Source organism: Eptatretus burgeri, chromosome 16 (genome assembly GCF_056783735.1).
Source record: "Eptatretus burgeri isolate ZD-2024b chromosome 16, Ebu_testis_v1, whole genome shotgun sequence".
Lineage (NCBI taxonomy): Eukaryota > Metazoa > Chordata > Myxini > Myxiniformes > Myxinidae > Eptatretus > Eptatretus burgeri.
The window spans coordinates 57,216,277-57,234,888 of record NC_140976.1 but is presented as its reverse complement, the minus strand read 5'-3'; positions in this window follow the sequence as shown (position 1 = coordinate 57,234,888).

The window sequence follows — 18,612 nt, the reverse complement described above, 5'->3', positions numbered from 1 at the left end:
GTCAAACCTCCACCCCCACCCCTTTCCCTGCCCAGGGATTTTTGGAGACAATTTTTTGAAAGCTTATTGTATGTCCATTTAGAATGGTCATGTTTGGTTTATATACTGGTGGATTAAAGGTACAAGGGACACAAAAGTTCTAGGTACCATCAAAATGAAAGCAGTGGAATAAGGAGGTCTTAAATATATCATATCATTACTCATCACCATTCAAATAAATACGAAAAAAATTACCTTCCTATTAAATTATCTGATATGACGAAATAAAATGATCTTCTGATGACAAGACCTGATATCATGAAATAAAATCACCTTCTCATTTATACTATCTGATATCTATACTAGTGTGTGTGTGTGTGTGTGTGTGTGTGTGTGTGTGTGTGTGTGTGTGTGTGTGTGTGTCCTCCATAACTCCAAAACCATGAAACCTAGCGGACTGAAACTTTGCATGCATACTAAGGGAACTTGACGGTTGTGTATGAATGAAAATGGGTTGTTTGGGTTAATTTCAACACCCCTTTTTGAAGAGAATCAATGGCTTACCTCTGTGAAAGGCTTATCCTTGGTCAGCCCAAGTTCACCTCGCAGGGTCTTAGGCACCATATTGATTCATCCGATTCAAACATGCCTTGCCTTGAAAACACAATCTACTCTCATGGACTAATTAAAGTATCTAATCAAAATATTATATCGGATTTGAGATTCGGATCCCATGGCCTAAATAAGTGTTGCCATCTGGGGTGAAATCTGAAAATTTAAACAAATGAGCAATTTTAATAACCGAGTGTATTTATTTAAGTAAAGCATTAAACTTAACTATTATTCCTGTTCAGACGATTATATTGAGTGAAGAAAAGATAAAGGAATTTGCAGAAAGTGGAACTTCACAGAGCGCAACAAAAATAATTAACCAGCAGGATTGAAGCTGCCTTTGCAAGCAATGGTGAAACAGTCCACAGGGGGGTCCTTTTACGTCAATTGCGAAAGCAGTTTTTAACATTTTTTGTGATCTGCTTTCTTTATAAAAGATCAATGCAAATGTATTTACATACCTATAAAACGTCAGTCAAATCAAACCTCGCGTTCCAAATTCTGCCATGTTGGTTTGACCTAGCAAATCATTGGGTGATGTTTCATGGGCACTCTGTAGGAATTTAATTCCGTTAATTTGTCACTTGAATTCACCATTAAAAACTCACAAAGAGAAACCACATAACCTTTCAAACACACACTCAATTTAATTTACTAAATGTATGAACAATTGTTCGGAACCCGGGGACTCACTGTATTATATTTTGTGTAAAACATGCTTTTCACATGACTAGACAAGTAGGAAACACTTCATTTTATATTCATCAATTGCTTATCAAATGAGCACACTGTCGCTCATCAATCGTTTAAAGATCACAGGATGCTGTGCCGTTCGATGCACCAATCGATGAGAGAAGGGATTTAAATTGTATCAATTCACAGGTAAAGTACACAAAAAGGAGAAACACAAAAGCATATAATACTGTTGTGTAGAAAAGTCAGCCCACACGTAGGTTCTTCAGCTCAACTGTTTTTAATGGTGTCTCCTGCTGTCCTTACTCCACAGCTCTCTGACGTCACTCTCGGTTCCACCTCATCAGTTCCGGTTCATCATGCATTCATTAATATTCATGTAACTCCCAATACCACACATACCTTTAGATATAGTTCTTTAAAGCAAAATAAACTTGATAACACACGACTTACGAGCTGTTTGCCATATTAATGACATTTCTAAATTACAGAGCCAAATTTTTCCGACCCGTCACATGGCAATTGGCTGCTGTTTTTATATATATATATATATATATATATATATATATATATATATATATATATATATATATATATATATATATATATATATATATATATAAAATATACTATGGAAGGCGACGATATATATATATATATATATATATATATATATATATATATATATATATATATGTATATATATATATATATATATATATATATATATATATATATATATATATATATATATATATATATATATATATATATATATATATTGTTTATGCACATCTCCTGGAAACATCTATAATTTAACATTGTTATTTTTTTTGTTTCTTTAATTAAATTCACCTTAAACAAGGGTGAAAGCTACTCAAGGTGTTTGGGTTCTATACAGTTACAGCACTGTAATGGGCAATTAACACTCACATGGACTCCAATCTCTCAATGCCGAGTTCCAAAAAATTGCTGAATGCCGAGTCCAATATTAGGCCTACACTAATCTATATGAATAAATGCCAGTGTGTGTCTGTCAGTCAGTCCATCAGTCTGTCTCCTCCATAACATCAAAAGCATGAAACCCAGTGGCCCCAAACTTTGCATGCATACGAAAGGAACTCCACGGTAGTACATGAATGTTAATTGGGTGTTTCGTTTAATGTAAACACCCCTTTTGAAGATAATTAACGACTTTTTAAAATTATCCTTTTTTAGCTCGCCTGTTCGAAGAACAGACAGCTATTGCGATTCCCCCGGCGTGAGCATGAAAATGTTAAAGTTTTTGGTGCAACTTATTTAGAAGCTTGCCATTCATTTAATGTGTACTCCGATGCTGATATTTGGCATGGAGGTTCCTTTGGGGTATATTATTGATGTAGTGAAGTTGAAATTAAAAAATAATTTCAAATGTTTTAAATTTTTGACCTGAACTTAACTTTTTTGCCGCACATGAACGTTAAAGTTTTTGGTGCAAGTTATTTAGATGCTTGCCATTCATTTAATATTGTACTCGGATGCTGATATTTGGCATGGAGGTTCCTTTGGGGTATCCTATTGGTGTAGTCGAGTTGAAATTAAGAAATGATTTAAATATTTTTTAAATTTCAACCTAAGATGGTGTCAAAGCCACCCAATGCTCGCCTGTTTATACTAGACGCTTGCCATTCATTTAATATGTGTACTCGGGATGCAATTAAGTCCAAATGAAATTAATTTTGTTGGTGCACCTTTTTCAGAGACTCAATATTTGTGAAGTCAAAACACTACATATTACTTTTTAGCTCGCCTGTTCGAAGAACAGAGAGCTACAGCGATACCCCCGGCGTGAGCATGAGCGTGAAAATGTTAAAGTTTTTGGTGCAAGTTATTTCCTTTGTAATGATTTTATCTACCACACTATTTTTTACTGATTACAATATACAAATACATATATTGCTTTAAAATTATTTGGATCAGACTTCACTGTAATGCTTTATAAAACTAGAGGGGGAGCACTCGGTAGAGTGCAAAACTTCCACCGTGAATACTGCTGGATCACTTAAGTGAACCTGATATCCTATTCATTGTAGGTCAAAACGGATCAGACTCTACTCAACCACGATTGAATAAACTAAACTAGATCGATGCACATGTAGAAATGCCAAAAAAAAAAATCGAATTTTTTTGAAAAAAAAGGTGCAAAATTTCTGGTTTTTTTTTTCTCCAATAAATCTTTTTTGGGGGGGTTGGAAATCACTTAAAACATGTAGAAATGCAAAAACAAAAATTCAAATATTTTTCAAAATGGCCGCTATAGCGGCCATATTGGACTTTGGACCAAGTCCAAAATCTAGTGGCATGATCCTTGGACCATACCTCATCCCCCCACCAAGTTTCGTCGAAATCCGTCCAAGAGTTTTTCCGTAATACTGTTCACAAACAAACAGAGACAGGGGTGAAAACAGTAACCTCCGTCCATCTTCGATGGCGGAGGTTAAAAATATTATTAGACTAGTCTTTTTAAAACGATAAATGTATAAACAGGCGAGCATTGGGTGGCTTTGACACCAACTCTCTGGTTAAGTTGTTATCTTTGGTCATCTTGCTGTTCCTTGCTGGGTTCTTAATTCACCTCTTTTGTTTGGCCTGCTCAACAATGCCTTGACTTGGAACAGGCCACAACGGTTTCTTAATGATAAAGTTATCTTTTTTCACTTTCTTCACTCATATTACCAAATGTCTGTTTATCATACCTATGAATCATTGGATACATTGCAATGTTTATAAATGCCCAGAGACGCCACCCATTGTGGTTTTATTTCATTTCCACACATGCCATAAACCTCAAAAATCTCTTCATCCGAGCAGAATTTCAAAATTTAAACTTCTCAATTCATCTCAGTTGCAGTTCCGACTGCAAAAATAAGTGTTCATTCGTCCAATTCGGACATTGCTTGACATTCTGGGTGTCTCTGGATGCATCATGGTGTTATATGACCGATTGGCGATTGCTAATCGCTTGCCAAGCTAGCTGTTCCTTAGTAACCATTTCGTTGGAGTGCCTGCTTGAGTGTTTAAGCCACTTGGCGAGTGCGCTAGAAGTTGCTTGGTTCCTCGTCTCCAAGCCATAGCCATACGTGGCAAAAGTATTCACACTGTCACTGAATATATCGATTGAGATGAACAAAGTTCAGGCTCCACTCGTCTGCGTTTGGCCCCACGTTGTCCTGCAATACCTTGGGTGGTGGCTCACCTGCTTTAAATGTGCAATTATATTTCACACGACATTTCCCATTTTTGTACGATCTTCTTTTATTATACAACCTGTCACCGGCATATATATATATATATATATATATATATATATATATATATATATATATATATATATATATATATATATATATACTGTACATGCAAAAAATTTCACGTTTCATTTTAAAAAGTTTCTTCAACCGTTTTGTTGGAGTGCCTGCTTGAGTGCTTTAGCCAATTGGTGAGTGTTCTTCAAGCTTCAATCTCTAAAACTTTCATGGCGATACCATGGCGCAGTACTCCGTGGGGGCATTTCCAGAGTTAGGAAGGCAAAATGAATTATATTACAATGAGTAAAAAATGTTTTCAGTTGTTACAAAGCAATGAGTCACCACATCATGAAAGGATAGCTATGCACGGTCACTCAAAGCTGTCTTGCCTGGGTGTGAATCCCAACCCAGCTTTAAACTGTCATCACGGTCTTTCACAGGCAGGGTGATTTATCAATGTGTGCCGACGGATGGACATGAAACTGGACATCACATCTACCAGAATCCCCCCGCCCCTCCCATCTCATTCTCCCTTCACCCCTCTCTCCCTCTTTCACCCCTCTCCCTCTTTCAAGCCTCAACCTCTCCCAACCCTTCCTCTCTCTCACTCTCACTCTCACTCTCACTCTCACTCTCACTCTCACTCTCACTCTCACTCTCACTCTCACTCTCACTCTCACTCTCTCTCTCTCTCTCTCTCTCTCTCTCTCTCTCTCTCTCTCTCTCTCTCTCTCTCTCTCCCACCACTTCCCCTCTCTACCCTGCCCCCTCTGTTAAGGGTACTGTTAAGGACTGACGGTTTTGTTTTGAATTTTCCAGGTAGATAGTGTGGGTTTTAAATGCTCCCTCTCGGTTTGATATAGAACCTGGGGATTAAAAAGAAAATGTTAATGTTTTGGCACATTTTCCACCCTTCCCTTCCTTTCCTCATGCTTCCTTTCCTCCCCCTCCCCTCATGCTGCCTTCCTCCTCCCCCCACACTGCCTTCCTCCCCCCACACTGCCTTTCCTTCACTTCCCATCATGCTGCCTTCCCTCCTCCTTCCCTTTCCCCAAACCACTTCCCTCTGCACCCCCCCCCAATTGACATCTCTGGGCAGTCTATACATGCTGTATTAATGTTCTATTTTAACGCATCCCACTTCGTTAAATTCTGTACTAAACCCACCCCCTCCCCTTTCCCCCACAAGTCCCTCGACCAAAAACAAGTCCAGAATCCCCACTCCTCAAGCTTACCTCCCAAACCCCCTCCCCACCCCCCCATCCACCTCACTCCCACCCTCATCCCAGAGGATGACGATGACGATGATGATATTGAAGGGGAGAAGCTGATGGCGGTTAGAATGATGATGATGATAGGTTAGAATGTTAGGTTAGAATGATGATGATTGGCTCGCATGATGATATTGAAGAAGCTTCCCCTCTGCATGACATGATGTAAATTTTCCCTTTCACTCTGCACGACATGATGTAAATTTTCCCTACCCCTCTGCATGACATGATGTAAATTTTCCTACCCCTCTGCATGACATGATGTAAATTTTCTCTACCCCTCTGCATGACATGATCTAAATTTTCCCCACCCCTCTGCATGACATGATGTAAATTTTCCTACCCCTCTGCACGACATGATGTAAATTTTCCCTACCCCTCTGCATGACATGATGTAAATTTTCCTACCCCTCTGCATGACATGATGTAAATTTTCTCTACCCCTCTGCATGACATGATCTAAATTTTCCCCACACCTCTGCATGACATGATCTAAATTTTCCTACCCCTCTGCATGACATGATGTAAATTTTCCCTTCCCCTCTGCATGACATGATGTAAATTTTCCCTACCCCTCTGCATGACATGATGTAAATTTTCCCTACTCCTCTGCATGACATGATGTAAATTTTCCCTACCCCTCTGCATGACATGATGAAAATTTTCCCTACCCCTCTGCATGGCATAATGTAAATTTCCCCTCCTCCTCTGCATGACATGATGTAAATTTTCCCTACCCCTCTGCATGACATGATGTAAATTTTCCCTTCCCCTCTGCATGACATGATGTAAATTTTCCCTACCCCTCTGCATGACATGATGTAAATTTTCCCTACTCCTCTGCATGACATGATGTAAATTTTCCCTACCCCTCTGCATGACATGATGAAAATTTTCCCTTCCCCTCTGCATGGCATAATGTAAATTTCCCCTCCTCCTCTGCATGACATGATGTAAATTTTCCCTACCTTTTGCATGACATGATGTAAATTTTCTCTACCTTTTGCATGACATGATGTAAATTTTCCCTACCCCTCTGCATGACATGATGTAAATTTTCCCTACTCCTCTGAGCTCCTAACGTTAATCGTGACAAAACTTTATTGGATCACTTTTGTTTTACCATGATGCACCTTACTGAGAGTTTTAAAGTCATTTTCTCACAATTCATAACTTATAAACACACGAGCCACCACCACCTGTAATTACCTCCGAGGGTAGATCCATAAATGCAATGTTTAATTAAAAGTTCAATTTTTTTCGGATTTCTACCCAGATATAATAATTGGAATGATGTAATTGGTGAGATGGTGAGCATTAAATATGGTATCAGATGTGAAAAACAACAATTAGTGAGGGAGGAGATTACAATGATCGGTAAGACAGGTGAAGGGGTCATGTGACCTCTCAAACCGTCAATTATTCAAAAACTGAAAATAGTATAAACACAACCTTTTACATTGATTTAAAGGTGATGTTACTGCACATCTAATGACATAACTCTCAAGGGTGAAAGAAGTTTGTGGAAAAAAAGTTTCACGCCTCTGCTGGCTTTCTCCATAAATACAACCTGTGAAAATTTTAAAACGAGCGATTTTGACCCGGACACATGTTCTGGCCCTTGATGTAAGAACATTCAACATTGTCTACCCAAAAGCACTGCAATAATATGTTAAATTTTGTCGATATTTATGTGCAATATTTTGCAGCTTGATGAATGAAATGTTTGTCTCTAAATATGTGCATAATTGTGGTAGTCCAAAAGATGGACATTAGATCCCGGACAATGCCGGGCACCTTTGTGGGAGGAGGTAGGGGAAGGGTGGTGGTGGGAGGTGGAGAGAAAGGAGTAGGGAAGAGGCACCCGGCATTGCCGGGCAATGCCGGGTACATTTGCAAATCAATAAATCAATTTACCTTCTTATTGCAGTCTCTGATATCACAATTATAAAATTACCTTCTTATGACACTATCTGATATCACTAAATAAAATTACCTTCTTATTACTACACCATCTGATATCACTAAATAAAATATACGAATATAAATTATTATCATTGATTCCTGGACACATTGTAGCAAGCCTGCGTTGTGGGATAATGACCCCGCTACAGGAGAGAGGGGATGTGTGGAAGCGAGGTGAGGGAAGGGGTAGATTTGGAGGAAAAAACGTTGGAGGAAAGCAGTGTGAAACAGCAAATTAAGAAGACTACTCATTAACATCGACTGTGTGACAGCAGTGAACCCCCCTCCCCACCTCCTTCCTGCTCCAGGGATCTTTGGAGGCAATTTTTAGAAAGCTTATTCTACTGTATGTCCATTTGTGATGGCCATGTTTGGTTTAGATGTACTGGTGGATTAAGGGTAGAAGGGATACTAAAGTGCAAGGTACCATCAAAATGGAAATAAGTTGTATAACTTTTTAAATACATAATGTCATTACTCATCACAATTCAAATTAAATCGAATATACGAGTACTAGAGCGACGTCGATGGTGCGCCATCGCAAATCCCCACACTGCCCACCTAAAGCAAGGTTGAATGATGGCAAACAACTGTTTGCAAACGTATTCCAGCAAACATTAAACTTAACGTTTCCTGTTGTTCGGACAATTATATTGAGTGAATTAAAGATTAAGGAATGTGTAGAAAGTGCAATTATATTGTTTTTTTGCGGGAATGTACCAAAACTAACAGCTTGGTTGCACCAGGAATGACCTAATATCAAATTTTGAGTTTTTAAAAATACATTATGTTTTGACCCCTGTGACCCGAAGTCACCACCACCTGGGTCATGAACCGAGGGACGAATCCACAAAATTGGTACATGTTTCTTGTGTCCCCTATTATTGATTGCATATACAAAGTTTCATTTTAAAATGTGCCCATAATTGTTTTTTTGGTATTTAACCTTTTGACACGGGGGGGGGGGGGGCACGGCCAAATTTGACTGCTGTCGCACATTCTTTCTATGCAATGATCATAATTATCAAGTTTGATGAATTTATGCACAACCGTTTAGAAGAAGATATTGTGATGGACAAACATACAGACAGACAGACACACAGACAGACAGAAGGATAGAGCTGATTACAATATCCCCCTATTTTTTGCACTGATATAAATGTTTCGTGCCTTCTAGGTGGGCTCGAAAAAGCTGAAATTTGGGATATTGCTGCAACTCGAAGCCAATAAATATCCCAGGAAAAAAAATCACAAAACATGAGTCGAAAATTTCCATAAATGCCAATATCCATAAATAAAGGTTGGCCGGTGCAGACTCGTTCTGCTCACTGTGGGTCACATGACCGAGGACAATGGAAAAGAAAATGGAATGCTTCACAGAATATTGCCATGGGAACCATTGAAAGCTCTTATTAACCAATGACTCACACACTCGTTGACTTACTGATATAAATGTTTATTACGTTCGAGATTAGCTAAAAAGCTTAAATTTTGCTTACTGCTGCAAGTTGAAGCCAATATTCCAGGAAAAATCACAAAATAGTCGGATAATTTCAAGAAACGAAAATATCCGCCAATAAAAGCCAGCTGGTGCAGAGACACTGCTCAATGGGGGTCACGTGACCCAATACAATGGACAAATAAATAGAATGGTTTGCAAAATATTTCCATGGTAACAATTGATTATAGTTATCTGTGCTCACCAAGCTTTTCATTTCACTGCGGAAGGTTGTGCAATGAACAGTGCAACCTTTTCTTCACCCAAGACAATGGAGCTTGTACTCAAACTGGTTGTTATGCAACGCTAACACGTGCCTCTTATTTTATAACTCTTGCCATATTTACAGGAACAATTACTATACTGAAAACTTTAAAATAAGGAGCTCATTCTAATCACTAATTCTTGATTTACTTAAGTTTATTGCTGCTTCCAGAGTGCAAGTACAATCCACTTCATCAAATATATATATATATATATATATATATATATATATATATATATATATATATATATATATATATATATATATATATATATATATATATAAAAAAAACATTTTCACAATGAACATAATCAAATATATAATGTTTGTATTTATTATGTCTCAACGAAGGATGCACCCGAGTAGTTGCTTGCAGTGTGCAAGAATGTCCCACTCGTACTAAATAAAATTACCTTTTTATTACTGCACTCTCTGATATCACTAAATAAAATCACCTTCTTAATATAATATCTGATACCAATACATAAAATCACCTTCATATTACACCATCTCTTCAATTACTTCGCGCTGCTTTCCCTTCCGCACCCCTCATTGTGCCTTCCCTTCCCCTCCGCTCATGTTGCCTTCCCCTACCCTCACATTGCCTTCCCCTCATGCTGCTTTTCCTTCCCCTACCCTCACATTGCCTTCCCCTCATGCTGCTTTTCCTTCCCCTACCCTCACATTGCCTTCCCCTCATGCTGCCTTTCCTTCCCCTCACGTTGCCTTTCCTTCCCCGCCCCTCACGTTTCCTCCCCCCCCCCTCGTGCTGCTTTCCCTCCCCCTCAAACTGCCTTTCCTTCCCATCACACTGCCTTCCATCCCCTCCCCTCCACTCCTCACAAATCCCCTCCTCTCTTCACTGCCTATGGACATCTCTGGGTGATCTCCACATGCTGTATTAATGTGCTGTTTTAACATACCCCATTTTGTTAATTCCTGTACTACCCATCCCCCTTTTTTCAACACAAGTCCCACTTCTAAATGTAAGTCAAGAACCGCTCCCTCCATTCCCCCCCCCCTCCAAGTCCTCTGACCAACCGCAAGTCCATCACCCCTTCTCCTCATGTTTACCTCCTGCCAAACCCCCTCCCCCTTCCTCTCTCTTCACCCCTTCCTGCCCCTCCTTCCTTACCCCCTCATAGCTCCCCCACCCCTCCTTGCTCCTCCCTCCTCGCCCCCTATCCTCCCTGCTCCCTCCTCTCTATCCCTCCCTGCATCCATTCTCTCACTCTCCCCTCACTTCTCCTCTCTCTCTCTCTCTCTCTCTCTCTCTCTCTCTCTCTCTCTCTCTCTCTCTCTCTCTCTCTCTCTCTCTCTCTCTCTCTCTCTCTCTCTCTCTCTCTCTCTCTCTCTCTCTCTCTCTCTCTCTCTCTCTCTCTCTCTCTCTCTCTCTCTCTCTCTCTCTCTCTCTCTCTCTCTCTCTCTCTCTCTCTCTCTCTCTCTCTCTCTCTCTCTCTCTCTCTCTCTCTCTCTCTCTCTCTCTCTCTCTCTCTCTCTCTCTCTCTCTCTCTCTCTCTCTCTCTCTCTCTCTCTCTCTCTCTCTCTCTCTCTCTCTCTCTCTCTCTCTCTCTCTCTCTCTCTCTCTCTCTCTCCCCTCCCTCCTGTTTCTCCCTCCACTTTCTCCCTCACCTCCCTCCTCTTTCTCCTCTCTCTCCCTTCCTCTGAATATTCCCATCAGCGAAAGGGATGGGTTGTATTTGTTTCTTCAATAATAATAAATGCCAGTGTGTGTCATTCAGTCAGTAAGTCGGTCAGTGTGTGTGTGTGTGTATGTGTGTCTCCTCCATAACTCCAAAATGATGAAAACTAGCAGCCTGAAACTTTATATGTATTCGAAGGGAACTCCAATGGACTGCTGGAATGAAAACTGTGTGTTTGGGTTCATTAAAACACCCCTTTTGAAGATAAAACGCCCTTATTTAATTATATCCTTTATCAAGGTGCATCCCCGGACACCTCGCTTCTTCTCGTTGGGGTCTCAATTCGCCATTTTGTTCAGCCTGCTCAAAAATGCCTTGAGGTGGAGCAGGCCACAATGGTTTATTAATGATAAAGCACTCAAAATGGTTTTTTTTCACTTTCCTCATTCAAATAATCGAATGGCTCATCAACATACCTACAAATCGTTGGACACTTCGTTTTTGTAAGTGCTATAATTTTCAAATGAGGAGCATGGAGTCATTTCATGCATTATATGATGTGATTTTCCACAATCTATTCTCATGGACAAATTAAAGTGTATAATTGAAACATAATTTGAGTTTGGAGGATTGGATTATGTGGACTAATGAGATTGAAATCTGGAGTGAAATCTGAAAATGTTAAGGAAACACCGATTTTGATAACCAAGTGTATTTTATTCCAGCAAACATTAAACTTAACGTTTCCTGTTGTTCGGACAATTATATTGAGTGAATTAAAGATTAAGGAATGTGTAGAAAGTGCAATTATATTGTTTTTTTGCAGGAATGTACCAAAACTATTCAGCTTGCTTTTGCTTGCCAAGCCAGTCATTCCTTCCTTATCAACCATTTCATTAGTGTGCTTGCTTAAGTGCTCCGCAAGTGCTGAAGCCACTAGCCGAGTGCCTGAAAGTCGATAGCGGTACATTCGTGTCCCGATTGGGATTTGCAGTCGGCTTTGCTACAAGGTAGTTACATAGACAGCACACAAGGACGTGGTGCATATGGGTAGACTTGGATCTGTAAAAGAACTCTCGCGGGTGTGTGTGCATGCCGGCATGCCGTGGTGGCAAAGTTTCATTCCGTATCTCAAAATGATGATGGGAAGTGGAGGTTACAACTTTGAACCATGGACTTCCGGTTCCGGGTTTGGAGTGTCGACAGGTCTCCTTCAGGGCTCTCTGCTGACGATCTCAAAGTTAAGTTTCCGGTCGTTGTCTGTCCCGTTTTAACTGTTTATTTTCTCACTTACATGTTGCTGTGTGTTCCTTGTTCGGTTTTGTTTCAAAAATCGTGCTATTTGTGAGATTTTGCCGACCTTGTCTTACCGGGTGCTTGAGGCCTACCCTTGAGGCTTGAGGCCTACCAGTTCCCCTCGGTGTACGATCGTGTTTTGTTTTTTCAACGCCAATACCTTCAATTTCTATCTTCCCCACTTTCCTAACATCCCCCATCCCTCCTAACTAATCACTCTATTTCTTATCTTAATTTATAAAAAAACGCTACCTTTCTCCTTCCTCACTCACGACTCTTGATTCTTCTTCTTCTTCTTCTTCTTCGTCTTCTTCATATCCTCTTCTTCTTCTTCGCCTTCTTCATATCCTCTTCTTCTTCCTCGATTTTTTTTTTCCACAACACTTCCATGACCTAATCTGTTGAAAACTCTCTCAAACATTAATAATAATAATAATAAAAACGATCTCTTATAATACTTAATCTTCTTCTTTCACACGTGTGGTACTCTTTACTGTATCAAAATGCACTACTTTTCTGCTATTTAAACAGACTGCTCTCAATTCGACCTCTCCTTCATACCTTACCTAAAAAATCCAATTGTTTCAACATTTCTTCTCTCCATTCTCCGAATTCACCTTTATTGCATCCATCAAGAATAGTGTTAAATCGCGTCTCTGACCTAAAACTATTTAAAACCCCAGTTTGCCATGAATGTTCGCTTTCCATCAACCATTCTTTTTTTCCAACTTCAGTGCCAACTCACTCTTCTCACCCCTCACTCTCAAAGCAACCATCCTACTCTTCTCCCTCCAAGCCTCCCTTTCACCTCTCTCAAAAACTCCCCCCTCACCTTTCATTACCTCACTCATCCTACTCAAAGTTGCCCCCCCCATCCACAAAGCTGCCTTTTTCCACTGCCCTCTCCCCTCTGTCTCTTCACTCTACCTCCTCAAATCCTCAACTGCCTTCTTCCCCCTCTCTTGTCCCCCCTCTCCCCCAGTACCACAGAGCCTTTTCTCCTCCTCATTCGGCCGCTCCCCAGCTATTCTGCAATCCCCCACACTCTTTCAACAACCCTCCTTACCTCCCCCCCTCGTCCCTTGTCCTACGCTCCACCTCCCACCCCCTGCACCGAAAAGTCTCCTCCCCTCCCTCTTCATTAAAAGTGTGGACCTCAAATATCCGAGGCCTTCGCTCAAACCTTTCAGATCTTTCCATACAGGTTGCCACTGACAAACCAGACATAATCTGCCTAACAGAAACTTTTCTCCCCCAAGACGTGTCTGACTCTCAAGTATCTCTCCCTGGTTACTCCCTCCTCCGGAATGACAGACCTGAGCCTCGTCCTGGAAGAGGAGTTGCTCTCTTCATCAAAGACTTTATTCCTCACTCTCCATGCATTGCCCTCACTCCCCCACACCCCCAGGAATACCTCTGGATATGGCTTCCCCTCCACTCCCACCTCATGTTTATATGTGTACTGTACCGTCCACCAAACAGTGATGACTCCCTCTACACCTCACTATCTGAAAACATGTACCAACTTCTATCTTCTCATCCAAATTCTCTCTTCCTCATATGTGGCGACTTAATTGTCATCATGCCAGTTGGCTCAGTGTGGGTACCTCTCTCACCTGTAATCGCACCTCAGCAAAAGCTTTCTGCGACTCATTGGGACTGACTCAATCGGTCAACTTCCCGACCCGGATCTCAACCAATGGTACTCCATCTCTTCTGGATCTGATTCTGACAAATTTCCCTGACAATATCTGCTGCTCTTCCACCGCTCCGATCGGTTCTTCTGACCACATCCTTGACAAAGTGGACATCTCTCTGGATGTTATCAGAGAACCACCTCAGTGCCGTCGAGTCTGGCATTTCACTCAAGCCCACTAGCAGGGTCTCCAAGCAGCCATCAAACTTATAGACTGGTCTCCTATCGCTACTTTCTCCAACATCAACTCATCCTGGGAATTCTTTCAAAGAAACTTGCTCTCCCTCATGCACAGATTTATCCCCTCTCGTCTTCAATTGTCCTTCCCTTCCTCCCGCCCTTGGTTCACTGAAGCTTGTGGTGAGGCAGTTGCCCTGAAACAACTTGCCTTTGACTCATGGAAAGCAAACTCAACTGAGGGCAATCTCAGTTCCTTCCACAAAGCTCGGAACAAGTGTGTATCTACCCTCAGGAGAGCCAGAAAACAACATCTTTCTCATCTCAAGTCAGAACTCTCAAACCTCTCTCCCTCCTCAAAATCCTGGTGGTGTTTAATCAAATCTGTTTCTGGTGTATGTTCCCCCTTCATCCCCTCCCTTACCTCAAATGGCCGCACTGCAGATACCGCACGTGAAAAAGCTGAATGCCTAAACTCGGTGTTTGCAGCTAAATTGTGTGTCCAAAACCCATCACTTTCTCTACCACCTTATCCAGTCGCACCCAACTGTCCCTGGACTCTGTGTCCTTTTCTCCTGACAAGGTGCAGAGCTTGCTGTCAAACCTCGACTCAGATTCTGCAACCAGTCCAGACGGCATCAGCCTACGTGTCCTCAAAGCCTGCTCTTCTGCTCTTGCTCACCCTCTCTCTGTTCTATTCACCCTCTAATTTGCTCAAGGTCATCTGCCATCTGCTTGGAAATCAGCAAACATCACTGCCCAGCACAAAAAAGGTGCAAAAACAGATCCCTGCAATGACAGACCAACCAGACTTCTCCCAATCATCAGCAAGGTTATGGAATCTATCATGGCTTCAGACATTTAATCCTTCCTCTTCTCCAATGGCTTGATTTCTGATCATCAATTTGGTTTCAGACCAGGTCACTCAACCATGGATATGCTGCTTCTTCTCTCCCAACAATGGATGGAAGTCCTCAATGCCAGACAGGAAATCCGAGCTGTATCCCTGGATATATCACGTGCTTTTGAACAGTCTGGCACCCTGCCCTACTCACCAAACTCTCTTCCTATGGTATCCAAGGCCATCTCCACTCATGGCTCGCAGACTTCCTCTCCTGTCGCAGTCACCGTGTGGCCCTCAATTGAGTTCTTTCATCCCCTCTTCATGTCCAGGCTGGAGTTCCTCAAGGTAGCGTTCTGGGCCCTGTTCTTTTTCTAGTTTTCATCAATGATCTCTCAGACTCTCTGGAAAATGCTCTCTATCTCTTTGCTGATGACTCCACCCTCTGGCGTACCATCGGTCATCCCTCAGACTGACAAGCAGCAGCTTCTTCGCTCACTGCAGATCTGGATAAAATCACAAACTGGTCCAACACGTGGAACATGACTTTCAATCCGGACAAATCTCACACTCTCACTGTGTCTCTTCGAAAGGACTGTTTAGAACCCCCCCCCCCCATCCACTTTCTCAACAAGCCTCTGGAAGAAGTCCTTTCTTTCAAGCCTCTGGGTCTCACTATCTGCCATGACCTTTCCTGGGAATGACACATTTCAAACCTTTCCTCCAAAGCCAGTCGCCGACTGGGAATCCTCCATCATGCAAAATCCTTCCTCGGCCCACCTGAGCTCCTGACCAATTACAAAGCTTTTGTCCGCAGCCTGATGGAGTACTGCTCTCCCCTCTGGGCTGGTGCTCCTGTCTCCCACCTTTCTCGGCTTCACGCTGTAGAAACCAAGGCATTTTGGATCATTTGCATCTCCCGCAATGAGGCTGTCTTTGGGCCTCTCACTCAATCACCACAGGTTGGTCGGTGGTCTTTCTGTCTTCTACCGTCTGCTCTCCAGCCTCGCCCCCCCAACCCCGCTCTCTCTGCGATTTGTCCCCACCACATTTCCGCAGGGCCCTCAAGGTCCGCCAAAAACCCCCTTCTGGTAAAACTACCAAAATCACGAATCACTGCTCACCTTCACCCTTTCATTCCTCTTTTTTCCCACCTTTGGAATAAACTCCCTCACTCTATTCATTCCCATTCTTCCCTCCAGGCCTTCAAAGCAGCTGTTCACCACCACATCTTATCATCCCCCATCCAAACCCTCGATCTTTTCTACCCCTGATAATCCACCCAAGCCCACCTCCTTCAAATTCCCTGCTTTCCTTCCTGAAGGTCCCTGTCATGTCCATCTTCTATTCCTCATGTTCCCCGTCCCATCCCTCTCCCTTCCACATATCTCCTATGTCTCTGTTTCCCACTGTTTTGTCCTTCCCACTCCCTCCCCTCTTGTCTCATGCCCGCTTGATGTGTGTTGTGTGTTAGCTCTCATACGAGCCTCGACAAGGTATACCAAAAAAAAACCTCTGCAGCATACAAGTGATCACGTTTTCCTTTGTCCTCATGGCTGTTTCTAAAGTAATTGCTTATTTTATATGAATCGGGTAGTATACTTTAGAAAGGTTATATGATTTCTCTTTGTTAGTTTCAAAGCAAAATACATTTGATAACACCCGATTTCTGGACCCGTTTGCCATATTAACGTGTTTTCTAAATTACAGAGCTAAATTTTTCCACCCGTCACATGACAATTGCCAGCTCTTTATGAAGAGTAATGTTTATGCACATCTTGAAAAATCGATAATGCAGTGTTGTTGTTTTTTTAATTTGTTTGTTGAAATTCTCCCAAAACAAGGATTAAAGCTACTCAAGGTTTTTAGGTCGTCGGCAGTACGTATTGTTGTCAGTAATCACACTGACTCCAATCAGAAAACTTGCCGATATCGGCCAAGCACTAAAATATATATATATATATATATATATATATCTATATATATATGTTGTTCATCTTTCGGCTGCTCCCGTTAGGGGGTCGCCACAGTGGATCATTCGTTATGATCCACATACTGATTTGCCATAGGTTTTACGCCGGATGCCCTTCCTGACGCAACCCTGGTCGCCTCTTACGACACAGGGATAAGGATTGGGTTTCGCCATGATTCCGGGCTGCCCAACACCCTCTCATAGCACGGCCCAGCGCAGAGCGCCCGTCCTCAAGCGATCCTCCAACCCAAGCCTCTGAGTTGCCGGATTACAGGCGCACGCCACTACACCCGGTATACATATATATATATATATATATATATATATATATATATATATATATATATATATATATATATATATATATATATATATATATATATATATATATATATATATATATATATATATATATATATATATATATATATATATATATATATATATATATATATATATATATATATACATATATATACATATATATACATATATATACATATATATATATATATATACATATATATATACATATATATACATATATATATATATACATATATATATACATATATATATATATATATATATATATATATATATATATATATATATATTTTCATTCATTCATACCATTGCTCCACTGTTGGTCACTTTACTTTTACATGAGCCTCCATCTCTGAGAAAATATGGAAGGTTTGTTGTACGTATACCTGCGTTTTTTGTGCAGTGTGTGGACAAAATATTGAAATATTTGAGAAAAACCAGGAAGGTGATAAGTGATGGCAAAGCTGGTGAATTTAATGTATCTCAGTGAGTGCTTTGTATTACTGTGGTGAATTGAGGTGAATTGAGGGAAATGACGCGGGATCACATGTTGTGCGTCTCGCGTATAAGGGGAGGTCTCCGCGGCACGGGGTGATTGTCCCCGGGGCATTGCCATTTACATCGGCTGTTCACTTGATGCTCGTTGACTGAAGGTGCTCATTGACTGGTGAGAATGGAGATTATATCGAACTCCGTGCTTACGCGGATTTAGTCTGCAATGATTAATCGCACATGTATACGTTACTGCTTATGTACTCCTAGCTGAACCTGTATTCCCCGGTGTGCCCGCAGAAGCGGCTCCAATCAAATGGAATAAAGCCTAAACTCTGAAGGTTCTTCTCTCGCTCTCATTACAATTTATTCCATTTGGTTTTCTCGGCTCTCTCAACCAACGATGGACAAGATCTACAAACCAGAGAGGTTCAACGCAGACCCAAACGCAACTGACGCAGAAATGAAATGGCCGCATTGGTTCTGTTCCTTCTCACACTATCTGACCATCATCGAGGAGGGAGCTGACAAATTTGCCGCTCTCGTGAATCATGTCTCGCCCAGCGTGTACAGGCTCTTCTCGGAGTGCGACACTTAC